Below are 27616 nucleotides of genomic sequence, written 5' to 3'. Positions count from 1 at the left end.
TAAATGGCGTGACACCTGGCCTTTCCTAACGATGATAGTGAACAAGCCATAACCCTCACCCTTGTAATTTTTAAAATGTAAAAGGTGAATATACAGTATATATATATATATATATATATATATATTTCTCCTAAAATATTAAGGGAATGTGTCACCTTTGACTTTTGGACTTTTAGAGATCAAGTCATCTTAACTGTTCACAATTGTAATTTTGACCAGGGGTGCTCAAACTTTTACATGCCACTGTATACATACATTTCACACATATATATACACATTACAATCTGTGCACACAGTACACTGAATGACAGATGCTGCGACGAATTTTCCCTGCAATAAGTATCATAGTTTTTAAGGTTGAAAGAAGATCAGGAACTTCAACCTATAACCTAATATGTTTATTTAGAAAAAGGCAAAAAAAAAACATGAAGCCGATATCTAAGAGGTAACATTTCTCATGGAGAGTGACATACCGGCTCTGTCACTCTCCACAAGGAGAAATGTTATCCCTTAGACCTCAGTCCAGAACCTCTCACCTAGCCAAATCAGTTCTCATACTTTGCACTGACGAGGGGCAATACCCCAAAACACTGTTTCTGAAAATTGAGATTCTGGTATGGCTTTTATCCTAAGCCATATTGCAAGGCTTGTTAAAGAGTCGATAATGACTTGTAGGATCGCTACTTCCAACAGGTGGCGCTATAGAATTCAAGTCCTCTTCAACTCTGAAGAGGCAATTTGCACATGATGCAGATATTAATTTTACCAATATAAGTGAAAAAATAATTCCCAACTCCTCATGCATCTATCAGACTGGTTCCATGCATCAACATCACATCACAGAATCTTGTAACCACAACTATTAAAAGTATGTTTTTGAAGAAAGGCATCCAGGATCTTCAGTGAACCAATAATTGCAACATCTTGTAGGGGAGAGTTCCATAATCTCGTTGCTTTTACAGTAAAGAATCCACAATATCTCTGCTTGCACTGTAAAGAATCATTGTCTGTGATCCTTCTTTCTGCTACACATGGGGGACGCTTCCCTGTCACTATTGGTAGCTTAGGTGTAAAAAAACGATCCTTTGATGGGTCTTTCATCTCCTTCTGTTGACCTGTTTCCAGACTGGTAAGTGTGAGTCCTGGATTCACGTCACTTTCCTTTAACTCATTGTGATCTTTTCTAGCATCCTTTTCTTGTCTAGTGCTGATCTATGACTGCGAAGATCAGTTCGGTGTTAATTGATTGGAAATTGTAGATGCCTATCATGGAAGTAGAGAGCATGACAGTGTACAGTAGGGGACATGAATATTCGGGGTTGATCAGAGTAGTAGGAGAACCCTTGATAGGTCAAAGCACTGGCACATTAATTGCCCTCAGTCATTGTCTTTGGATACCGCAACAGAGAGGGGTCAGGAGATCATGGTGTCTGGCTAGACGGAGCCCGGAGTATACCCCTGTTCCAGTAAACTTAACTTTAACCCTTGCTCTGCCTCCTGTCCGTTACTGCATCCCATGACCTGCTCACATAGTTGCCAGTGATAGCTTGCTATAACCTGGTTTGGAGCTGAAAGTGTGAGTTGTGTAAAGAGAGGTCATATAGGAGAGGTCATGTTTGAGTGTCTTTCTTTACCTTATCTCCTATTTGGTTTGTCTCACCTTTTCCTTCCCCTTTGTCCTTTCTGTAGTCTGGAAGAGTGTTGAGTAATTACTGTTTCTTTTATCCTTGTTTGCTTCCCTTTGTGATTTTTTTCAGAGCGGGACTAGCATTCCTGCTAACTTACGTACTAGTCACTGTCATTCTCAGAGTAAGACAGGGATATCAACGTGATCACCACACGGGGTGAAAGGACCCATCTGGGGATGCTAGGGAGCTTAGGGTTGCAAAGGGCAGTGTCAGGGGTGCCACCCTTTAATCTTACCCAGGTGGTAGAGCTCCTCTTCCCTTCGGTCTATTCGTGCAACATCTTGCTTTTGGCAGAATAGTGACAGTCATCCAAATATTAGAAGATCTGTGGTTCATTGTCCAAGATGGTTGGAGCAACCTCCTTTCTTATTTCTTTATAAATCTGTATGCAAGTATAGCTAGGAGAATTGATGATGTTTTGAAGGCAATTCGTGGACACACCAAATATTTATTTGATTTACATTTATCTTTTGTTCACTTTGCATTCTATTTTTGAAAGCATTCAGACAGCATTTTTCTACCCCTGCCAAAATGTTTTTCACCATATTGCACATTACGCCCTTGGGAAGGTGGGGATGATTAGAGGATTTGAAGCTGCACTATTGAACCCCTATCACCGGAAAACTCCTGAATCATTTCCTTTTGACAAGCTGTGCTATAAATGTTTACTTTTAAAAGTTTACTGTAATACAGCAATAGACATATTATATTTATAGTTTCATAGTTTTTTAAGGTTGGATGTAGACTTTAAGTTCAGCAATTTCAGCATATAGCCTAATATGTTGATCCAGAGGAAGGCAATGACCCCATGGGGCAGACACTACTAGCTCCATATTAAGGGGAAAAAAATATTTTAACTCCACATACTTCACTGCTTGTACAGTAAAAAATCCATAGTTTCACTGCTCGTACAGTAAATCATCTATAATCCCACTGCTCATACAATAATGAATCCATAGTCACTGCTCAGACAGTAAAGGAGCCATAGTCCCACTACTCGTGCAGTAAAGAATCTATAGTCTCACTGCTCTTACAGTAAAAAATCCATAGTCTCACTGCTTGTTCAGTAAAAAATCCATAGTCTCACTGCTCGTACAGTAAATAATCTATAATCCCACTGCTCAAACAATAAAGAATCCATAGTCTCACTGCTCGTACAGTAAAGGAGCCATAGTCCCAGTACTCGTACAGTAAAGAATCCATAGTCCTACTGCTCTTACAAATAAATAATCTATAGTTTCACTGCTTGTACAGTAAAGAATCCATAATCCCACTGCTCGTACAGAAAAGAAACCATATTTTCACTGCTCGTACAGTACAGAAGCCATGGTCTTACTGCTCATACAGTAAAGAATCCATAGTCCCACTGCTCACACAATAAAGTATCTAGTCTCACTGCTCGCACAGTAAAGAATCCATAGTCTGACTGTTTGTACAGTAAAGAATCCATAGTCTCACTGCTCATACAGTACAGAATCCATAGTCTCACTGCTCTTACAGTAAAGAATCCATAGTCTCACTGCTCTTACAGTAAAGAATCCATATTCTCACTGCTCTTCCAGTAAAGAATCCATAGTCTCACTCCTCTTACATTAAAGAATCCATAGTCTCACTGCTCTTACAGCAAAGAATCTGAATGTTAATATTCTTATTGTGGTTTGAGAAGGTTAAAGGAACTGACCACAAAATACAAAATCAGAGATGGCACATGTATAAATTATATTGGTGTAAAATCTAATTTGAATAACACAACAGTATCTACTATATAATTGTCTAAGGGTCACTTCCGTCTTTCTGTCCGTCTGTCTTTCTGTCTGTCACGGATATTCATTGGTCGCGGCCTCTGTCTGTCATGGAATCCAAGTCGCTGATTGGTCTCACCAGCTGCCTATCATGGCTGCCGTGACCAATCAGCGACGGCCACAGTCCGATTAGTCCCTCCCTACTCCCCTGCACTCACTGCCCGGCACCCGCTCCATACTCCCCGCAGTCACCGCTCACACAGGGTTAATGCCAGCGGTAACGGACAGCGTTATGCTGCGGGTAACTCATTCCGTTACCACGGCTATTAAACCTGTGTGACCAAGTTTTTACTATTGATGCTGCCTATGCATCATCAATAGTAAAAACATCTAATGTTAAAAATAATTAAAAAAAATAAAAAATCATTAAATACTCACCTTTCGCAACGCTCCGGTGACCGCTCCATGCAAGCAGCAGGTTCCGGTGCCAAGGATGGTATGGGAGTGATCGGTATGGGTATCGGTATGGGTATGACCGTGATGTCATCACATTTCCTGCGCGACTGCGCGAGAAGGACCTGCCATGACGTCACGATCATGTGACCAAACTAAAAGGGGCCCTCGGAGGGTGAGTATAGGTTTATTTTTTAACCTGTGACATACGTGGCTGGGCAATATTCTACGTGACTGGCCAATATACTACGTGGCTGGGCAATATACTACGTGGCTCTGTGCTGTATACTATGTCGCTGTGCAATATATTACGTGGCTCTGTGCTGTATACTATGTCACTGGGCAATATACTACGTAACTGGGCAATATACTACGTGGCTGGGCAATATATTACATCACTGGGCAATATACTACGTAACTGGGCAATATACTACGTGGCTGGGCAATATATTACATCACTGGGCAATATACTACGTGGCTGGGAAATATACTACATGGCTGGGCAATATACTACATGGCTGGGCAATATACTACATGGCTGGGCTATATACTATGTGGCTGGGCAAAATACTACGTGGCTGGGCAATATGCTATGTGGCTGGGCAATATACTACGTGGCTGGGCTATATACTACATGGCTGTGCAATATACTACGTGGCTGGGCAATATACTACATGGCTGGGCTATATACTATGTGGCTGGGCAAAATACTACGTGGCTGGGCAATATGCTATGTGGCTGGGCAATATACTACGTGGCTGGGCTGTATACTACATGGCTGTGCAATATACTACGTGGCTGGGCAATATACTACGTGGCTGGGCTATATACTATGTGGCTGGGCAAAATACTACGTGGCTGGGCAATATGCTATGTGGCTGGGCAATATACTACGTGGCTGGGCAATATACTATGTGGCTGAGCAATATACTAGGTCGCTGGGCAATATATTACGTGGCTGGGCAATATACTACGTGGCTGGGCTATATACTACCTGACTGGGCAATATGCTACGTGGCTGGGCTATATACTACGTGGCTGAGCAATATACTATGTGGCTGGGCAATATACTACGTGGCTGTGCAATATAGTACGTGGCTGGGCAATATACTACGTGACTGGGCAATATACTACGTGACTGGGCAATATACTACATGGATGTGCAATATAGTACGTGGCTGGGCAATATACTACGTGGCTGGGCTATATACTATGTGGCTGTGCAAAATACTACGTGGCTGGGCAATATGCTATGTGGCTGGGCAATATACTATGTAGCTGGGCAATATACTATGTGGCTGAGCAATATACTAGGTCGCTGGGCAATATATTACGTGGCTGGGCAATATACTACGTGGCTGGGCTATATACTACCTGACTGGGCAATATACTACGTGGCTGGGCTATATACTACGTGGCTGAGCAATATACTACGTGGCTGGGCAATATACTACGTGGCTGTGCAATATAGTACGTGGCTGGGCAATATACTACGTGACTGGGCAATATACTACGTGACTGGGCAATATACTACATGGATGTGCAATATAGTACGTGGCTGGGCAATATACTACGTGGCTGGGCAATATACTACGTGACTGGGCAATATACTACGTGGCTGGGCAATATACTACGTGACTGGGCAATATACTACGTGGCTGGGCAATATACTACGTCCCTGGGCAATATACTTCGTGACTGGGCAATATACTACGTGGCTGGGCAATATACTACTTGGCTGGGCAATATACTACGTGGCTGGGCAATATACTACGTGACTGGGCAATATACTACGTGACTGGGCAATATACTACGTGGCTGGGCAATATACTACGTGACTGGGCAATATACTACGTGACTGGGCAATATACTACGTGACTGGGCAATATACTACGTGGCTGGGCAATATACTAGGTGGCTGGGCAATATACTACGTGACTGGGCAATATACTACGTGACTGGGCAATATACTACGTGGACATGCATATTCTAGAATACCCGATGCGTTAGAATCGAGCCACCATCTAGTCTTTTCATATTGTGTAGATGTTTATTATAACTGTTTACAATTACTTTATTCTTATGGCACCTTTTAATGAAAAAGCTTCTTCATGGCCTCAATTATTTCTTGATTTTTGAGGCTGTAAATAACTGGATTTACCAGTGGAATTATCACAGTATACATTAATGTCCGAAATTTGTTTTCATCGAGGAGACTTTGAGAAGACGGAACTAGATAAATTGCAACAAGAGTCCCGTAATATGTGCACACAACGGCCAGATGTGAGCTGCAAGTTGAAAACGCCTTTTTGCGTCCGATCACTGAAGACATTTTCAGAATGGCGATGATGATACGAATATAAGATGCAAGAACGAGCAAAAATGCGAGAAATATAAAAGAAAGTGATAACGCAAAGTCGTACCATGAAACCAAAGTGGTGTCTGAAGTCGAAAGTTCTAGGAGTGGAGCTATGTCGCAAAAAAAATGGTCAATGACATTGGATTGACAGAACTGCAGCTGATACAATAATATCATTTCACCCGTCATTAGGAGAAAGGCCACAAGCCAAGAAGAACAGACCAGCCGGAGGCAATTTTCAGCATTCATAACAGTGGCGTAACGTAGAGGATGGCAGATAGCTAGATATCTGTCAAAGGACATTATGGTCAAGAGTAACGACTGAACAAATCCCGAGAAACAATGGATGTAATACTGAAATATACAATGCCAGACACGTATTCTCCTGGTTTTCTTCAGAACGACCTCTAGCAGGGAAATCACAGCATTTGATGAGAACAGGATATCCACAACAGACAGATTTTTTAAGAAAAGGTACATAGGATGTTTAAGGGACTGACTTACGGAAATGAGTACGACAATCAGAAGATTCTCACTCAATATTACTATGTAGACGAAGAGGAACAGGAGAAAAGATAAAATCTTGAAATCGTAGAAGCTGAAGAATCCAAGAAGAATAAACTCGGTAACCTTGGTCTGATTATTCTGGCACATGCTTCACACCACCATTGGGTTTTTTCGGCCTGTAGGGTTGGATAAAGGGCGTTAGATATATCAAATTAAGTAGTTTGGCGTCTATGATACGTACATTGTGGAACTTGAAAAGTTTAGGATTATTTTCATTCACTCAGGTATGCGAGACAATAACACCATCTTTGAATCCCACTGAATTTGTGGATATGAATCCATCCCTTCAACTTACTAGACCCCAATTCATACATTTTTAAAATTTGACACGACGGGGCCAGTTTTTATTTTTTGTGTTTTCGTTTAGTCCTTCTCTTCTTCTCTGTCAATGCTTTCTTCAGAGGCATTGACAGAGTATATGGTGGCATTATAGGAGGAAATCTGAAACAAATCCTGGCACAGTCAGAAACCAGGTGGATTGTTGACCTAGGCACCATGTTTCCTGTGGGGCTCAATGAGAAATTAAGTTTTGCTCCATTTCTGTAGTCTCTGTTTGTTTAATTTTAATTTTGTGTGCCTCCCTGTTTGTTCATTAATTTTATTCTTTTGACACTCCCCGTGAGAAAGCACATCCGCGAAACGCGCGTCGGGGTGTCCGTGGTATTGTGGATGGGCATTAACACTATATTATGGGTAAGCTTTAAACTACTTACTTTATGACTGTCCTGAATGGCTATTGCAATCCGCACTATTTATGCACTTTATTTTCGGCCTGACACCTTGTGTCTCAGGATAGGACCTATTTAATACATAGCTATGCACTTACCCATAGCATTTTACTGTTCCATTCCACCACTCTTACTTTCTTGAGTATTTTCCTCTTGTTTGTTTCCTTTTACATGCTTCATGCTACTTTTTGATTCATGATTTTCACTGTGTGTATTAAACCTTTGAATAAAATTATATTTTTTAATATACCTCCTGTCAGTGGCATGCTTAGATACTTGGTATCCATTTTCTAGGCTCTATATAGCTTTTAATGCACCCATATTCCTGATTGTAATGGGGCTTATCCTCTTTTGACTTTAAGGTCCATATATATTTATATGTTTATGGTTATTTTGGGGGTTATTTTTATAAATTGGCATGTCTGGGCCAATTTTTTTATTTTTTGCATTCTCGTTTTGTCCTCCTCTTCTTCCCAGAGCCATAACTTTTTAATTTTTCTGTCCACATAGACCTATGAGGGCTTGTTTTTTTTTCTGGGACACGAGTTGTACTTTTGAATGACATCATTCATTTTACCACATATTGTACTGGGAGACGGTAAAAAAATCCAAGTGAGGGGAAATTGTAGAAAAAAAAACGCAATTCTGACAATGTTTTTTGAGAATTATTTGTACATTTTGTGGTAATAATGACCTCTCAATATAATTCTGCTCATCAGAGAGATACTAAGTGTGTAGTGAAAAAAAATCCAAAATTTGCAAAAAAATTTTTAGGGGGATTGTGTCGCCATTTTCCCAGACGTGTAAAATTTTCATTTTTTTGTCAAAGGAGCTGTGTGATGACTTATTTTTTGGCTGAGTGAGAAAATGTTTTTATGGATACCATTTGGGGATAGATATGCCATTTTGATTGCTTATTATAGAATTTTTTGTGGTCTTGCAGAGACCTAAATAACATAATTTTGTTATTCTTGAATTTTTTTTTCATTTACGGTGTTTATCGGTCGGGTAAACTATTTTTGTATTTTGATAGATCAGACTTTTCTGAATGTGGCCATGTCACATATGTGTATGTTTTAAATTTTTTTATTATCTTAATTTTTAATAAGGGAAAGGGGGATGGATTTGAATTTTTATGTTTCTTGTTACATTTTTTTTCAACTTTTTAGTTTTTTTTTAAATTTTTTACTTTTCATTGTTCATATTATTCCCCCTTAGGGGACTTAAAGCTGATCGCTTGTGATATATACAGCGATGACACAGCATTGGTGCATATAGTAAAAATCATGGTGTCCTTTGAATCTCGGCCACAGGCAAAGTTTAAAAGTAGCTCCATGATGACAAGCAAGGAGGTCTTCAACAGACCCCCTGCTTACATAGCAACCCATCAGAGGCTCGCGATCACATCACGGGTGTGCTGATGGGAGCATAGAATAATGCGCCCCCATGCCAGCGTATTGTTAATGCCAGTGTCAGCTGCGCACCACCCACAATTGTTAGAGGCAGGTCCTGGCAGTAACACACTGTATGGGGTTAGCAGCTCCACATAACCGCTTCCAACTTGACACGTACAGTACAGACCAAAAGTTTGGACACACCTACTCATTTAAAGATTTTTCTGTATTTTCATGACTATGTAAATTGTACATTCACACTGAAGGCATCAAAACTATGAATTAACACATGTGGAATTATATACTTAACAAAAAAGTGTGAAACAACTGAAATTATGTCTTATATTCTAGGTTCTTCAAAGTAGACACCTTTTGCTTTGATGACTGCTTTTCACACTCTTGGCATTCTCTTGATGAGCTTCAAGAGGCAGTCACCGGGAATGGTCGTCCAACAATCTTGAAGGAGTTCCCAGAGATGCTTAGTACTTGTTGGCCCTTTTGCCTTCACTCTGCGATCCAGCTCACCCCAAACCATCTCGATTGGGTTCAGGTCTGGTGACTGTGGAGGCCAGGTCATCTGGCGTAGCACCCCATCACTCTCCTTCTTGGTCAAATAGCCCTTACACAGCATGGAGGTGTGTTTGGGGTCATTGTCCTGTTGAAAAATAAATGATGGTCCAACTAAACGCAAACCGGATGGAACAGCATGCCGCTGCAAGATGCTGTGGTAGCCATGCTGGTTCAGTATGCCTTCAATTTTGAATAAATCCCCAACAGTGTCACCAGCAAGGCATCCCCACACCATCACACCTCCTCCTCCATGCTTCACGGTGGGAACCAGAAGAGTTCATCCGTTCACCTTTTCTGCGTCGCACAAAAACACGGTGGTTGTAACAAAAGATCTCAAATTTGGACTCATCAGACCAAAGCGCAGATTTCCACTGGTCTAATGTCCATTCCTTGTATTCTTTAGCCCAAACAAGTCTCTTCTGCTTGTTACCTGTCCTTAGCAGTGGTTTCCTAGCAGCTATTTTACCATGCAGGCCTGCTGCACAAAGTCTCCTCTTATCAGTTGTTGTAGAGATGTGTCTGCTGCTCGAACTCTGTATGGCATTGACCTGGTCTCTAATCTGAGCTGCTGTTAACCTGTGATTTCTGAGGCTGGTGACTCGGATAAACTTATCCTCAGAAGCAGAGGTGACTCTTGGTCTTCCTTTCCTGGGGTGGTCCTCATGTGAGCCAGTTTCTTTGTAGCACTTGATGGTTTTTGCCACTGCACTTGGGGACACTTTCAAAGTTTTCCCAATTTTTCAGACTGACTGACCTTCATTTCTTAAAGTAATGATGGCCACTCGTTTTTCTTTACTTGGCTGCTTTTTTCTTGAAATAATACAAATTCTAACAGTCTGTTCAGTAGGACTATCAGCTGTGTATCCACCAGACTTCTGCACAACACAACTGATGGTCCCAACCCCATTTATAAGGCAAGAAATCCCACTTATTAATCCTGACAGGGCACACCTGTGAAGTGAAAACCATTCCCGGTGACTACCTCTTGAAGCTCATCAAGAGAATGCCAAGAGTGTGCAAAGCAGTCATCAAAGCAAAAGGTGGCTACTTTGAAGAACCTAGAATATAAGACACATTTTCAGTTGTTTCACACTTTTTTGTTAAGTATATAATTACACATGTGTTAATTCATAGTTTTGATGCCTTCAATGTGAATGTACAATTTTCATAGTCATGAAAATACAGAAAAATCTTTAAATGATATGGTGTGTCCAAACTTTTGTTCTGTACTGTACATATAGGGCGTATGTCCTGAAGGAGTTAAAGCTTGGCAACTTTTTGAATGAAGTCCAATTACAAATAATTGATAGCTGATGGGCATGGAAAAGACAGAAATAAGATGGACATACAGTGGGGGCAATCAGTATTTGATACACTGACGATTTTGCAAAAAACATTTTTTCCCCATTGTAGGGTGAGAAAGTATCGGCAATAATTAGGTCAATGTCTTTGTACCATGGGCGGGACAAAGCCGGAACTTTGAGTTACAGCTAACAGTTCTTATGATTGCCACCTTGGAATTAGTTTTACTACCTGCAAAATACCTTAAAATATTTTTAAAAGGAGGAAAAATAATAACTTTGGTAATTTGAGAATTACATTTGAAGAGGTCATCTTGCATGAAAAATAAAATTGACAGTATAGAATGGTGTATAAAAATAAAAAAGACATACTCACCTAATAAATTCCCTACCACTCTAAGTCTAGGAGATGCCAGTCCACCACTGATCTTTTCTTCTTGCTGCTCCAATCATGTCCTGGAAAAGAGGCTGGTGACCGCTGCAGCCAATCACTGCCTGTAGCAGGTAAACGCTGCATCATCTTGTTATGAGAACGATCTGATGTTTGTATCCATTTTCATGACCCTTTTTTGTTAATAAATTATATATATCTAAAAATGGTGACAATAGAAATGATAACACGTCCAATAAAAAAAAAGATATAGAAGTTATAGCTTTTCTAACGCATAGATGAAAAAAAAGGGAAATAATCTTAAGGTCCAATATAGGAAATTCCTTATCCCTTCATGACATACAGTACATTTACATCATATGTCGTATCCCTGCCTTTGATGCAGGCTCGCACGCCGAGCCCGCATATTTCCCAGCAGATGATGGCTGGTTTAATCAGTCATCATGTGCCTTTAACAGCCAAAGGTGGAGTGGATCTCTGCCCATAGTTGTTAACATCTTAAATGTTGATGTCAATTTCTAACAACGGCATATAAGATATGCCGGCAGGGGTGCTCTTCATTCCACGCGCCCATTGTCAGACCTTTGATGTTATAGCTGGGCGCCAATGGGTTTTGTGGAAAACTTTTTAAAATTTTGGAAAAAAATTTAAAAAAACACAAGTTCAAGTCACCCATCTTTTGCCCTATTAAAAATATGGTATCGCCGCATTCATAAATATCCGATCTATCAAAATATAAAATAAATTAATCCGATCGGTAAATGATGCAACAAAAAAAAAATCAAAATCAAAATTACTTTTTTGGGGCCTTGGTAACATTGCAATAAAATTCAATAAGAGGCGATGAAATCATCATGAGTCTGACCAGACGTGTCTGACCATCTTTGAAATTCCTTCTTTTAAATTACAGATTTTTAATTACTATGAATTAGACTACAATTCCATGAAGCATTTACCCATTCATCACTGCTGTACTTTCATCATCCTCATCACCACCTGTATCCTCTAATTGAGTTGTTTTGTCTACCCACAGGTATGCTGCTCATCTACTCAGCTTTTCCTGCAATGTCTGTCTATGTGAAGTGCATGTAATTGCCACCTGGTATGTTGCTCATCTTTTCAGCTTTTCCTGCAATGTCTGTCTATGTGAAGTGCATGTAATTGCCACCTGGTATGCTGCTCATCTACTCAGCTTTTCCTGCAATGTCTGTCTATGTGAAGTGCATGTATTTGCCACCTGGCATGCTTTGCTCACCCATTATTTTCCAAACATATGTACTTCACTCCTCTTGCTTCTTCCTTGCATACCTGAGTGGCCAATCTACCCCACCTCCTCTCTATGACCTGGCTTAACTGTGAACATGTGCTCTGGACACACACGCCCACATCCCCCCTCTCAGCTGTGAGCCCTTAGGTGCCCATAAATTCATAGCCATGAGTCTGACCAGATGTGTCTGACCATCTTTGAAATTCCATCTTTTAAATTACAGATTTTTAATTACTATGAATTAGACTAGAATTGGACTGGAATTGACTGGAAGGTAAAAGAATAGAAAACTACTATAATGTTTTGGTTTCTTTTAACATTCACCCCCATACTACATTATTTCTTCCTATTTTGTGTAATCCAGCCACCTCACCTCCTCCACAGAACTATCCCCCCACATACAATCCTTTCTCTCCAGGCACACACGGCCACATCATGACCTATCCAGCTCACACCTTCTAACGCTCTGTCTACTGCTCCTCATTGCTGGCGACATATCCCCAAATCCTGGCCCTCCTTGTCACGGGGCAGAAATAGGAAAACAGGAGATGAGAAATCTGGGCCCCTGAACTGCCCCTCAGGCTAGGGGAAGCCCTGTCTTTCCTTAACTTGGGGGTACCCTTGAAGGTAGGGAGGCCCTAGTCACCGACCTGTCCCTGTCTCCTGTTAAACCCTGTACTAAATCCCCAACCCCCACCCCAGGGGGTGAACAGTGTAAACAGCACCAGAAAGCAAATAAACAGGAATAAACAATATAAGAGTGAGGGGAACACAATACCAAAAGGTGAATGCACAAACTACAAAATAACAAAACTCAGAACTTAGCTTGTGCACGCCGCTGCAGACTCCACAACAAAGATAATAGAGCAGCTGAGCTCCAAACACCAGACTTGGCTGACACCAGGGAGTTGCTACTGCGAGGTTGGGCTCCTGAAAGGAACTGTATAACCAACAGTCAGCTGATGCACCAGGTGACCTTATAAAGGATGGTGGGAGTGGTCACAAATATCAGCTGACCCAGCAGCAATGCAATTCAATAACACCAGCGGCCACCGGGGGGAGAAAACTGCATTAACGCCCAATAACCAGAAAAGGAAAAAAGGTTTAAATCTGAGAGAAACCAGATCTGCCACAGATCCAAACATGGATCGTGACACTCCTCATCACATCCCCACACTCATTTCTAATCCCATGCCACGATCCTCTACACGTCTTCGCAACCACAGTAACCTCATACCTATTCATCCAGCCCCCAATCCCCCAATTTCCCTACCTGGAGCACTATGGAACGCATGCTCTGTCTGCAATAAACTGTCATTTATCCACGACCTTTTTATCAATAACAAACTCTCCTTCCTCGGCATCACTGAAACCTGGCTTACCCCCTCTGGCTCAGCCTCTCCAGCCGCTCTTTGCTATGGTGGATTCCACCTCTCTCACACCCCTCACCCCAGCAACAAACGTGGTGGAGGGGTTGGCTTGCTCCTGTCCGATACCTGCTCCTTTACCCCAATTCCACTACCACCCTCTGCTACTCTTCCTTCGTTCGAGGTGCACTCCGTCCGCATCTACTCCCCCTCCAATCTCCAGCTGGCTGTCATCTACCGCCCCCAGAACTAGCCATCTCCACCTTTCTTGACCACTTCACCACCTGGCTACTTCATTTCCTCTCAGCCGACATCCCCACTATCATCATGGGTGACTTCAATATCCCTGTTGACACTTCCACCTCAGCCGCCTCTAAACTTTTATCGCTCACTGTCTCCTTTGGCCTCACTCAATGGTCATCTGCAGCCACACATTGGACCTCATCTTCACCCGCCTCTGTCCCCTTAAAAATCTCACTAACTCACCCCTCCCCCTGTCTGACCACAACCTACTGACATTTTCTTCTCTCTCCCCTCCTAGCGCGCAACCTGCACTCCACAAACTCACTCACCCTCGCAGAAATCTCAAACACCTCAAATTACAATCACTCTCTGAGTCCCTTCTCCCTCTTACAGACATAGCTTCCTTCCATGACACAGGTGCTGCTGCCTCTTTTTATAACACCACAATAACAGCAACACTCGATTCAGCCGCCCCACTCATGCATAGCAAAACTCGTAGAATCAACAGGCAGCCCTGGCTAACTAGCCCGGCCAAAGAACTGAGATGGGCTTCCAGGATCGCTGAACGGCGATGGAAGAGATCTCGTTCTGCTGAGCACTTCACTGCATACAAGCAGTCCCTCGCCAGCTTCAAGTCCGTGCTCACTGCCACAAAACAAACTTACTTCTCATCTCTCATATCCTCCCTGACTCACAACTCTAAACAGCTCTTCAACACTTTCAATTCTCTACTCCGTCCCCCAGCATCTCCTCCCTCCCCTCTCATTTCAGTTGAAGAATTTGCCTCTTTCTTTAAGCAGCAGATAGATAACATCAGACAAAGCTTTGGCCCGCAGCCCCCAATGCCCCTCCTCTTGACTTCTCAGCCCTGTTCCAAAGCCAGCTTCTCCACCATGACAGATGATCAGCTCTCCATCCTTCTATCAAGATCACATCTCACCACTTGCACCCTTGACCCGCTCCCATCCCACCTCATCCCAGAACCTCACAAAAGTCTTCATCCCAACCCTAACACAATTCTTCAACCTCTCACTTACAAACGGTGTCTTCCCCTCATCCTTCAAACACGCATCAATCACGCCTATCCTCAAAAAACCCTTCCTCGACCCATCCTCTGTGTTCAGCTATATGCCTCAAAACTACTAGAACAGCAGGTCCATCTTGAACTGTCCTCCCACCTCTCCTCCTGCTCCCTCTTTGACCGGTTACAATCTGGCTTCCGAACACATCACTCAACTGAAACTGCCCTAACTAAAGTGACCAATGACCTACTAACCGCCAAGAGCAAGCGACACTACTCTGTCCTACTCCTCTTGGACCTGTCTTCTGCCTTCGACACTGTGGACCACTCCCTCCTGTTACAGATTCTCTCTTCTCTTGGCATCACAGACTTGGCCCTATCCTGGACCTCATCATATCTAACAGACCAGACATTCAGTGTCTCCCTCTCCCACACCACCTCCTCATCTCGCCCCTTGTCTGTCGGTGTTCCCCAAGGCTCAGTTCTAGGACCCCTACTCTTCTCCATCTACACCTTTGGCCTGGGACAGCTCATAGGATCCCACGGTTTACAATATCATCTCTACACTGATGACACGCAGATCTACCTATCTGGACCCGACCTCACTTCCTTACTGACCAAAATCCCACAATGTCTGTCTGCTATTTCATCCTTCTTTTCTGCTCGTTTTCTAAAACTGAACATGGACAAAACAGAACTCATCATCTTTCCCCCACCTCACTCTACCCCTCCACCTGACCTATCCATCAATGTCATTGGCTGCTAACTTTCCCCGCTCCCGCACGCTCGGTGCCTCGGGGTGATCCTTGACTCTACCCTCTCTTTCAAGCCACATATCCAAGCCCTTGCCTCCTCTTGCCGATTCCAACTCAACAACATTTCCCGGATCCGTGCATTTCTTGACCATGAAACCCCAAAAACACTAGTACATGGCCTTATCATCTCCCACCTCGACTACTGCAACCTCCTACTCCCTGGCCTCCCCTCTAGCACTCTGGCACAGCTCCAATCCATCCTAAACTCTGCTGCCCAACGAATCCACCTGTCTCCCCGTTACTCCCCAGCCTCTCCTCTCTGCCAGGCCCTTCACTGGCTTCCTATTGCCCAGTGGCTACAGTTCAAAACACTAACAATGACATACAAAGCCATTCACAATCTGACTCCTCCATACATCTGTGACATGGTCTCCCGTTACCTACCTACACGCAACCTTCGATCATCTCATGATCTCCTTCTCTACTCCTCTCTCATCTCTTCCTCCCACAACCGCATCCAAGACTTCTCCCGTGCTTCCCCTATACTCTGGAACTCTATACCCCAACACATCAGGCTCTCACCTACCACGGAAACCTTCAAAAGGAAACTGAAGACCCACCTCTTCCGACAAGCCTACAACCTGCAGTGATCCCCAGTACACTGAACCGCCACATGACCAGCTCTACCCTCAGCTAGTGTATCCTCACCCATCCCCTGTAGACTGTGAGCCCTCGCGAGCAGGGTCCTCTCTCCTCCTGTACTTCTGTGTGCCTTGTTTTACTCATGTTTATTGTACTTGTCTATATTTGCCCCGTTCACATGTAAAGCGCCATGGAATAAATGGTGCTATAAAAATGAATAATAATATGTGTCCCACAATAGTGTCAGTAAAAGTATCAGAACAGGGCACAAAAAATAAGCCAACACCCAGCCCCAGATCCCCCAAAATGGAAACATTTTGGGTCTTGGAATCGGAAAAATGTTGATGCAAGCAAAGCGATTTTTATATTTTTTTAACAAATTTTTAAAAAAAATGTTTTCTACCAGTTAAATAAAAATAATAACTTATACATCTTTTGTATCTGCACAATTGTACTGACCTGGAGAATCATATTCCCTGGTCAGGTTCACTGTATAGTAAACACAGTAAATAAACTCTCCTTCAAAAAAAAAAAAGTGAAATTGCACTTTGTTTGCAATTTCAACACACTTGGATTTTTTTCCCCCCACTTTCCAATACATCACATGATAAAATGAATGGTGTCATTCAAAAGTTCAACTCGTCCTTCAAAAAACAAGCCGTCATATGGCTATGGGGCCAGGAAAATTGAAAAGTTATAGCATTTGGTAGAATGGGAGGAAAAAATGGAATAAAAAATAAAAAACCTCCAGAAAATCGCCCAGGGGTGAAGGGGTTAATAGACCTGATACATTTTACATCTCCTCATTTCTGGAAAATGTTCACAATTTAAAAAAGTGTCTAAACCATGAGATCTTTCTTAAAACTGTGTTTGCCCTTTTTGCTGCTGCATCACACTGTTGATTCATGTTCAGTCTGTGATCTATTAGTATACCCAAGTCTTTTTCACACCTGCTGTTGCTTAGTTCTATTCCTCCCATTCTATAGATGTAATTTTTGTTTTTCTTGCCCAGATGAATAATCTTGCATTTCTTCCTGTTAAATGCCAATCTATGGGTCGCTGCCCATTGTTCAAGCTTATCTAGATCCTTCTGAATCTTTTCTCTGCCTTCTCTAATGTTAGCCATCCCTCCTCTTTTCACTTTGGGATATTCTCTGCAAAACACGTAACCGTACAGATGGAGTAGAGCTTAGTTACTAATCCAGGAAACAGTGAAAAATTCTCATTCATATCTCAAGATTTCATCTACGGCAGGAGGGACTGTCTGATTGACGTGTGCTACATAACATATAGGACGCTTATGATACATTTTACAAGCATGTCAAATATAATTTCCCGTCTAAACTATACACCTTGAATGGGCTGAAAAAAATAGTTCATTTGTGACTATTAAGGTTTTTCATATCTTCGTTAAATGTTTTCCTTACCTTAGGCAAATACTGGCGGAGAATAATGCAAGGATCTGGGTTATACTGTTGTCACATGCCGCCCGTCTATCATCTACTCGATCAGTGACATAAATGATTAAATTACTTTCTACAGAGAGAAGGAAGGTTTACAATAATTACACTATATACTTATAAATCTATACATGGATGAGCCGAGCGTATTTACCGTACATAGTTATTCACAAGCCTAAATGACCTTGACGTTTCACCTCCCCATATATATATCTAGCTGGCAAAACATAGAAGATTGATTAATCCTTGAGGATTTAAACATACATATCTACATCATAATTGCCTCCAGAGTCTAAGCAAGCTGTTTTGTAAACTAAATAATAATAATAATAATAAAAAAAGAGATTATTCTGTAAATGTGACCAAGGACCTAATCAACATAATTAGCGGGAATTCTATATTTCTGTAAATGACGCTTAAATAATCAGTTAATCTCTCAATTTGTCATTGATCTAGATTTTAGGAGATTTACACCAAAAAAATAGAGAAAATGGTAGTGTAAAAAAATACATTTTGGTTCATTATTGTGTTATTATTATTATTATTTATATCTTATATAATATATCATTTATTATCAAGTTTATAAAAAATATTAGAGGTGAGCGAATCTGTTCTAGGCAAATCTTATTCCCCTCAAATTAAAAGAAAATAAAAAAATTTGGATTAACTACAATTTTATGCAATTTGCTTCGGTTGAATCCAGCAATTTTAAAGTTGCTAAATTATAGAAGGATGGGAAGGGATAAAAAAATAAAGATTTTACGTTCACTTGTTCCTTGGCTTTCCATGTATCTGTTCCACCGGTGGCAATCCTCCAATCGGCACTTCTATTTTTTATCTTCCTTCTGTCCGGATCTTCCATTCCCAATTGCCAACACTGTTTTGTAGGGCAGAACACTCATCAATGACAAGTATTGTGCCCCCGAACATGTTGATCCAGAGGAAGACAAAAATCCCATGTGGCAGATTGCTCTTTATTAGTAGAAAAATTATTTCTCAAGTCTACATTCGGCAGACTGTTGTGAATTCCGCTCTTGGGCTCCCTCCGGTGGTTGTAAGTAGCATTTTTGTGAGTTCTGCTCTTTGGCTCCCTCCTGTGGTTTTGAGTGGTATGGCTGCTTCTTGAATTTAGCTTCCGCAGCTGTTTTCACTGATCGTCTTTCTGGCTCGGCTATATTAGTCTGGCCTTATCCCTCATTCAATGCCAGTTGCCAATTGTTACTGCCTGGAGTCATTGCTCTTAGGACTTTCCTGACACTCTGACCAGTTCATCAAAGCTAAGTCCTTGCTTGTCCTTTTGCGGTTCTCTTGTTGTGGACTTGTTGTTCAGCACTTTCTTTGTTTTTGTTCATTTGTCCAGCTTTTCAGTATGGATCTATTCAGTTAAGCTGGAAGCTCTGGGCAGCAGAGTTTGCCCTCCACACCTTTAGTCAGGTGTGGAGATTTTTGCATTCCTCTGCGGTGGACTTTTTCTAGTTTTTATTACTAACCGCTCAGCGTTCTGTCCTGTACTATTTTATATCTAGCTAGAAGTGGCCTCCTGTGCTAAATCTTGTTTCATACTACGTATGTCATTTCCTTCTCCTCTCACAGTCATTATTTGTGGGGGGCTAATCTATCCTTTGGGGATTTTCTCTGAGGCAAGATAGTTTTCCTGCTTCTATCTTTAGGGGTAGTTAGCTCTTAGGCTGTGACGAGATGCCTAGGTAGAGTTAGGAGCATTCCACGGCTGCTTCTAGTGTTGTGTTGAGCTTAGGGACTGTGGTCAGTATAGTTGCCACCTGCTCAGAGCTAGACGCATGTCGCTCCTTAATCACCAGATCATAACAGCAGACTAGCTCACTAGATTACCGTCCCATCACAGAATCTAGCCCCCATAATCTCTAATATTATATTTATCACGAAAAACATTGATGACACCCTTCTTGAGCTTTTTTAGTGAATTAACCATTACAATATCATGTGGCAGAGAGAACAATAAACTCACTGCTCATACGGAAAAGAATCCATAGTCTCACTGCTTTTACTGTAAAGAACTCATGGTCTCACTGCTTGTACTGTAAAGAATCCATAGTCTCCCTGCTTATACTGTTATACTGTTATGCTGCTTATACTGCTTATGGTCTCACTGATCGCTCAGTAAAGAATCCATAGTCTCACTGATCGTACAGTAAACAATCACCATCTGTTATTGTGATTAAACCTTCTTTCCTTTAGACATAAAGGACGCCCTTTATCATCTTTGCAGGCCTTGTGAAAATATCATTAGAAAGTTCTCTATCCTGTTCCTTCATATATTTGTACAGTGTAATACGACCGCCTCTAAGCCTTTGCTATTTCCCAAGAGGAAAAACCTTAGCTTTACATAGTAACATAGTAACATAGTTAGTAAGGCCGAAAAAAGACATTTGTCCATCCAGTTCAGCCTATATTCCATCATAATAAATACCCAGATCTACGTCCTTCTACAGAACCTAATAATTGTATGATACAATATTGTTCTGCTCCAGGAAGACATCCAGGCCTCTCTTGAACCCCTCGACTGAGTTCGCCATCACCACCTCCTCAGGCAAGCAATTCCAGATTCTCACTGCCCTAACAGTAAAGAATCCTCTTCTATGTTGGTGGAAAAACCTTCTGTCCTCCAGACGCAAAGAATGCCCCCTTGTGCCCGTCACCTTCCTTGGTATAAACAGATCCTCAGCGAGATATTTGTATTGTCCCCTTATATACTTATACATGGTTATTAGATCGCCCCTCAGTCGTCTTTTTTCTAGACTAAATAATCCTAATTTCGCTAATCTATCTGGGTATTGTAGTTCTCCCATCCCCTTTATTAATTTTGTTGCCCTCCTTTGTACTCTCTCTAGTTCCATTATATCCTTCCTGAGCACCGGTGCCCAAAACTGGACACAGTACTCCATGTGCGGTCTAACTAGGGATTTGTACAGAGGCAGTATAATGCTCTCATCATGTGTATCCAGACCTCTTTTAATGCACCCCATGATCCTGTTTGCCTTGGCAGCTGCTGCCTGGCACTGGCTGCTCCAGGTAAGTTTATCATTAACTAGGATCCCCAAGTCCTTCTCCCTGTCAGATTTACCCAGTGGTTTCCCGTTCAGTGTGTAATGGTGATATTGATTCCCTCTTCCCATGTGTATAACCTTACATTTATCATTGTTAAACCTCATCTGCCACCTTTCAGCCCAAGTTTCCAACTTATCCAGATCCATCTGTAGCAGAATACTATCTTCTCTTGTATTAACTGCTTTACATAGTTTTGTATCATCTGCAAATATCGATATTTTACTGTGTAAACCTTTTACCAGATCATTAATGAATATGTTGAAGAGAACAGGTCCCAATACTGACCCCTGCGGTACCCCACTGGTCACAGCGACCCAGTTAGAGACTATACCATTTATAACCACCCTCTGCTTTCTATCACTAAGCCAGTTACTAACCCATTTACACACATTTTCCCCCAGACCAAGCATTCTCATTTTGTCTACCAACCTCTTGTGCGGCACGGTATCAAACGCTTTGGAAAAATCGAGATATACCACGTCCAATGACTCACCGTGGTCCAGCCTATAGCTTACCTCTTCATAAAAACTGATTAGATTGGTTTGACAGGAGCGATTTCTCATAAACCCATGCTGATATGGAGTTAAACAGTTATTCTCATTGAGATAATCCAGAATAACATCCCTCAGAAACCCTTCAAATATTTTACCAACAATAGAGGTTAGACTTACTGGCCTATAATTTCCAGGTTCACTTTTAGAGCCCTTTTTGAATATTGGCACCACATTTGCTATGCGCCAGTCCTGCGGAACAGACCCTGTCGCTATAGAGTCACTAAAAATAAGAAATAATGGTTTATCTATTACATTACTTAGTTCTCTTAGTACTCGTGGGTGTATGCCATCCGGACCCGGAGATTTATCTATTTTAATCTTATTTAGCCGGTTTCGCACCTCTTCTTGGGTTAGATTGGTGACCCTTAATATAGGGTTTTCATTGTTTCTTGGGATTTCACCTAGCATTTCATTTTCCACCGTGAATACCGTGGAGAAGAAGGTGTTTAATATGTTAGCTTTTTCCTCGTCATCTACAACCATTCTTTCCTCACTATTTTTTAAGGGGCCTACATTTTCAGTTTTTATTCTTTTACTATTGATATAGTTGAAGAACAGTTTGGGATTAGTTTTACTCTCCTTAGCAATGTGCTTCTCTGTTTCCTTTTTGGCAGCTTTAATTAGTTTTTTAGATAAAGTATTTTTCTCCCTATAGTTTTTTAGAGCTTCAATGGTGCCATCCTGCTTTAGTAGTGCAAATGCTTTCTTTTTACTGTTAATTGCCTGTCTTACTTCTTTGTTTAGCCACATTGGGTTTTTCCTATTTCTAGTCCTTTTATTCCCACAAGGTATAAACCGCTTACACTGCCTATTTAGGATGTTCTTAAACATTTCCCATTTATTATCTGTATTCTTATTTCTGAGGATATTGTCCCAGTCTACCAGATTAAGGGCATCTCTAAGCTGTTCAAACTTTGCCTTCCTAAAGTTCAATGTTTTTGTGACTCCCTGACAAGTCCCCCTAGTGAAAGACAGGTGAAACTGCACAATATTGTGGTCGCTATTTCCTAAATGCCCGACCACCTGCAGATTTGTTATTCTGTCAGGTCTATTAGATAGTATTAGGTCTAAAAGTGCTGCTCCTCTGGTTGGATTCTGCACCAATTGTGAAAGATAATTTTTCTTGGTTATTAGCAGAAACCTGTTGCCTTTATGGGTTTCACAGGTTTCTGTTTCCCAGTTAATATCCGGGTAGTTAAAGTCCCCCATAACCAGGACCTCATTATGGGTTGCAGCTTCATCTATCTGCTTTAGAAGTAGACTTTCCATGCTTTCTGTTATATTTGGGGGTTTGTAACAGACCCCAATGAGAATTTTGTTACCATTTTTCCCTCCATGAATTTCAACCCATATGGACTCGACATCCTCATTCCCTTCGCTAATATCCTCCCTTACAGTGGACTTTAGACAAGACTTTACATAGAGACAAACCCCTCCTCCTCTCCGATTTTTACGATCCTTTCTAAACAGACTGTAACCCTGTAAGTTGACTGCCCAGTCATAGCTTTCATCTAACCATGTCTCGGTTATTCCCACTATGTCAAAGTTACCTGTAGATATTTCTGCTTCTAGTTCTTCCATCTTGTTTGTCAGGCTTCTGGCGTTTGCGAGCATGCAGTTTAGAGGATTTTGTTTTGTTCCAATCTCCTCACTGTGGATTGTTTTAGAAATGTTCTTACCTCCCTTCAGAGTATGTTTTCCTGGGTCGTCTTTGTTCGAGTCTAATGTTTTTCTTCCCCTCTTCTTCTAGTTTAACGCCCTCCTGATGAGTGTAGCGAGTCTTCTGGCGAATGTGTGTTTCCCAGGTTTGTTGAGGTGTAGTCCGTCTCTGGCGAGGAGTCCATCATACCAGTAATTCACACCGTGGTCCAGGAATCCGAATCCTTGTTGTCTGCACCATCGTCTTAGCCAGTTGTTTGCATCAAGGATCCTGTTCCATCTCCTGGTGCCATGCCCGTCTACTGGAAGGATAGAAGAAAAAACTACCTGTGCATCCAGTTCCTTTACTTTCTTCCCCAACTCTTCAAAGTCCTTGCAGATTGTTGGTAGGTCATTCCTTGCCGTGTCATTGGTGCCAACATGTATCAGAAGAAATGGGTGGACGTCCTTGGAGCTGAAGAGCTTTGGTATCCTATCGGTCACATCCTTGATCATCGCACCTGGAAGGCAGCATACTTCTCTTGCAGTTATGTCCGGTCTGCAGATGGCTGCTTCTGTGCCTCTCAGTAGTGAGTCTCCCACCACCACCACTCTTCGTTGCTTCTTGGCTGTACTTTTTGCTGTCACTTGTTGCTGTGTGCCCTTTTCTTTTTTGCTTGCTGGTATTGCTTCATCCTTAGGTGTGCCATCTTCATCCTCTACAAAGATTTGATATCGGTTCTTCAGTTGTGTGGTTGGTGATTTCTCCATGGTCTTCTTGCTTCTTTTGGTCACATGCTTCCACTCATCTGCTTTTGGAGGTTCTCTGACACTTTTTTCACCTTCTGTGACCAGTAGAGATGCTTCTGTTCTGTCTAGAAAGTCTTCATTCTCTTTGATGAGTTTCAAAGTTGCTATTCTTTCTTCCAGACCCCGCACCTTTTCTTCTAAAAGGGCCACTAGTCTACACTTCTGACAGGTGAAATTGGATTCTTCTTCTGGTCGATCTGTGAACATGTAGCACATGCTGCAGCTCACCATGTAGGTTGTCACATCTGCCATGTTGCTCCTAGATCCTGCTGACTTGCTGTGTGTTTTCCTTCTTGTGTAATCTACTCAGCCAAGCTCTCTTGCAATAATGTCCTACAGGCAAAAATTTGCGCGCCGTAAGGCGCGCGGTTTGGTGATGCTTTCGAAGCAGCTGGTCCCGGCTGTACCCAACGATCTTCTAGCTTAGGGAGACTTCGCTTCTCCCAGAAGGCACCTGGAATATGCAAATTAGCCTCCTGAAGCTTGAATTGTTTCCAAAACCCTAACTTATGACATAGTATTTTTCAAGAAAGGCATTCAAGTCCTCCTTGAGCTTTTTCAGTGAATCAACCATGTTGTGGCGGAGAGTTACATAATCTCATTGCTCGTACGGTAAAGAATCCATAGTCTCACTGCTCGTACAGTAAAGAATCCATAGTCTCACTGCTCGTACAGTAAAGAATCCATAGTCTCACTGCTCGTACAGTAAAGAATCCATAGTCTCACTGCTTATACAGTAAAGAATCCATAGTCTCACTGCTCGTACGATAAAGAATCCATAGTCTCACTGCTCGTACAGTAAAGAATCCATAGTCTCACTGCTCGTACGGTAAAGAATCCATAGTCTCACTGCTTATACAGTAAAGAATCCATAGTCTCACTGCTTGTATAGTAAAGAATCCATAGTCTCACTGCTTGTATAGTAAAGAATCCATAGTCTCACTGCTCATACAGTAAAGAATCCATAGTCTCACCGCTTATAAAGTAAAGAATCCATAGTCTCACCGCTTGTATAGTAAAGAATCCATAGTCTCACCACTTGTATAGTAAAGAATTCATAGTCTCACTGCTTGTATAGTAAAGAATCCACAGTCTCACTGCTTGTACAGTAAAGAATCCATAGTCTCACTGCTTGTATTGCAAAGAAGCCATAGTCTCACTGCTCGTACAGTAAAGAATCCATAGTCTCACTGCTTGTATAGTAAAGAATCCATAGTCTCACTTCTCATACAGTAAAGAATACACAATCTCTTTGCTTACACTGTAAAAAAATCATCATCTGTAATGTTCTTCCTTCTACTCATAGAGGATGCTCCCTCGTTATAGTTGCTGGCCTAGGTGTAAGAAACATAATTAAATAGATCTCTCCTATTATTCTTTAATATATTTGTGCATTGTAATAAGATTACCCCTAAGCCTTTGTCTTTCCAAGCTGAATTATCCCAGTCTTGTTTCCAAAGTCATAACCATAACTTGTAAGATAATATATTTTTTAAGAAAGGCATCCAGGTCCTCCTTGAGCTTGTTTGGCGAGTCAACCATTACAGCATGTTGTGGCGGAGAGTTCCATAATCTCACTGCTCTTACAGTAAGGAATCCATAATCTCATTGCTCTTACAGTAAAGAATCCATAATGTCACTGCTCTTACAGTAAAGAATCCATAATCTCATTGCTCTTACAGTAAAGAATCCATAGCCTCACTGCTCTTACAGTAAAGAATCCATAGTCTCACTGCTCTTACAGTAAATAATCCATAGTCTCCCTGCTCTTACAGTAAAGAATCCATAGTCTCACTGCTCTTACAGTAAAGAATCCATAGCCTCACTGCTCTTACAGTAAAGAATCCATAGTCTTACTGCTCTTACAGTAAAGAATCCATAATCTCACTGCTCTTACAGTAAAGAATCCATGGTCTCACTGCTTGTATAGTAAAGAATCCACAATCTCTTTGCCTGAACTGTAAAGAATCACCATCCGTAATGATGATTAAACTTTCTTTCATCTACTCAGATCGCCCCTAAGCCTCAGTTTTTCCAAACCGATTAATCCCATTTTTTTACCCAAAAATTGGGACTGCTATCCAAAAGTACTATTAATTCTTTATCTATGTGTTCAATATATGTTTTCACCTCCCTCACTTTTACAGTATTTACACATTCTTGGTCACCCCAAAAAATAAAATTTCCATTTTTTTTCCATAAACATGTCAACTTTTGTAATTTGTTTTTGAACAGGCCACTAAAATGGACAATTTCCCATCCTGCTGTTTGTACAGTAATATAAAATGTACGTGTTTTATCGACTTTACGAAGCCATTACGCCTTTTGGAAGCCTTTCACGTCTGACCTAATTTTAGGGCTTCGTGCTAAGAATGTTAACATTTTCTAAAAATGACAATGCTGCAAAAATAGAAGCTTATTCCCGAAGTTCATTTTGTGTCTAAAATCATCACATTGTCACAAATGTCATTTCTTTATAAATGTGTCATTATGTATAAGTCTCACCGGTAAAATTGGAATGTTGAAAATGACACGTTTTGTCGCGTCTCCTATGCATTAGGATGTCATTTCGATAAAAATACATTTCCAGGAATGGAGGAATTTCTGCAGGTTCTTCATGAGATTTAAATCCCGTCAGTTTTCATACAAAGACATAAACGGTATTTTTTATTAGGTAGAAAAAAATATACCGTATATATACAGTGGGGCAAAAAAGTATTTAGTCAGTCAGCAATAGTGCAAGTTCCACCACTTAAAAAGATGAGAGGCGTCTGTAATTTACATCATAGGTAGACCTCAACTATGGGAGACAAACTGAGAAAAAAAAAATCCAGAAAATCACATTGTCTGTTTTTTTAACATTTTATTTGCATATTATGGTGGAAAATAAGTATTTGGTCAGAAACAAACAATCAAGATTTCTGGCTCTCACAGACCTGTAACTTCTTCTTTAAGAGTCTCCTCTTTCCTCCACTCATTACCTGTAGTAATGGCACCTGTTTAAACTTGTTATCAGTATAAAAAGACACCTGTGCACACCCTCAAACAGTCTGACTCCAAACTCCACTATGGTGAAGACCAAAGAGCTGTCAAAGGACACCAGAAACAAAATTGTAGCCCTGCACCAGGCTGGGAAGACTGAATCTGCAATAGCCAACCAGCTTGGAGTGAAGAAATCAACAGTGGGAGCAATAATTAGAAAATGGAAGACATACAAGACCACTGATAATCTCCCTCGATCTGGGGCTCCACGCAAAATCCCACCACGTGGGGTCAGAATGATCACAAGAACGGTGAGCAAAAATCCCAGAACCACGCGGGGGGACCTAGTGAATGAACTGCAGAGAGCTGGGACCAATGTAACAAGGCCTACCATAAGTAACACACTACGCCACCATGGACTCAGATCCTGCAGTGCCAGACGTGTCCCACTGCTTAAGCCAGTACATGTCCGGGCCCGTCTGAAGTTTGCTAGAGAGCATTTGGATGATCCAGAGGAGTTTTGGGAGAATGTCCTATGGTCTGATGAAACCAAACTGGAACTGTTTGGTAGAAACACAACTTGTCGTGTTTGGAGGA

At 41.4% G+C, this 27616-nt stretch overlaps 1 long non-coding RNA gene across 1 annotated transcript; it reads right to left on the bottom strand.

Moving 5' to 3' along the window:
- Positions 1-6824: 6824 nt before the first annotated feature.
- On the bottom strand, positions 6825-26648 carry LOC138649435 (uncharacterized). The gene is made up of 3 exons (XR_011315309.1): positions 26543-26648; positions 17916-18024; positions 6825-6925 (listed from the first exon to the last, which is right to left on the bottom strand). It is a non-coding gene; the product is annotated as an uncharacterized lncRNA (long non-coding RNA).
- Positions 26649-27616: the final 968 nt, after the last annotated feature.

Source organism: Ranitomeya imitator, chromosome 9 (genome assembly GCF_032444005.1).
Source record: "Ranitomeya imitator isolate aRanImi1 chromosome 9, aRanImi1.pri, whole genome shotgun sequence".
NCBI lineage: Eukaryota > Metazoa > Chordata > Amphibia > Anura > Dendrobatidae > Ranitomeya > Ranitomeya imitator.
This window is presented reverse-complemented; position numbering and strand designations above follow the sequence as displayed.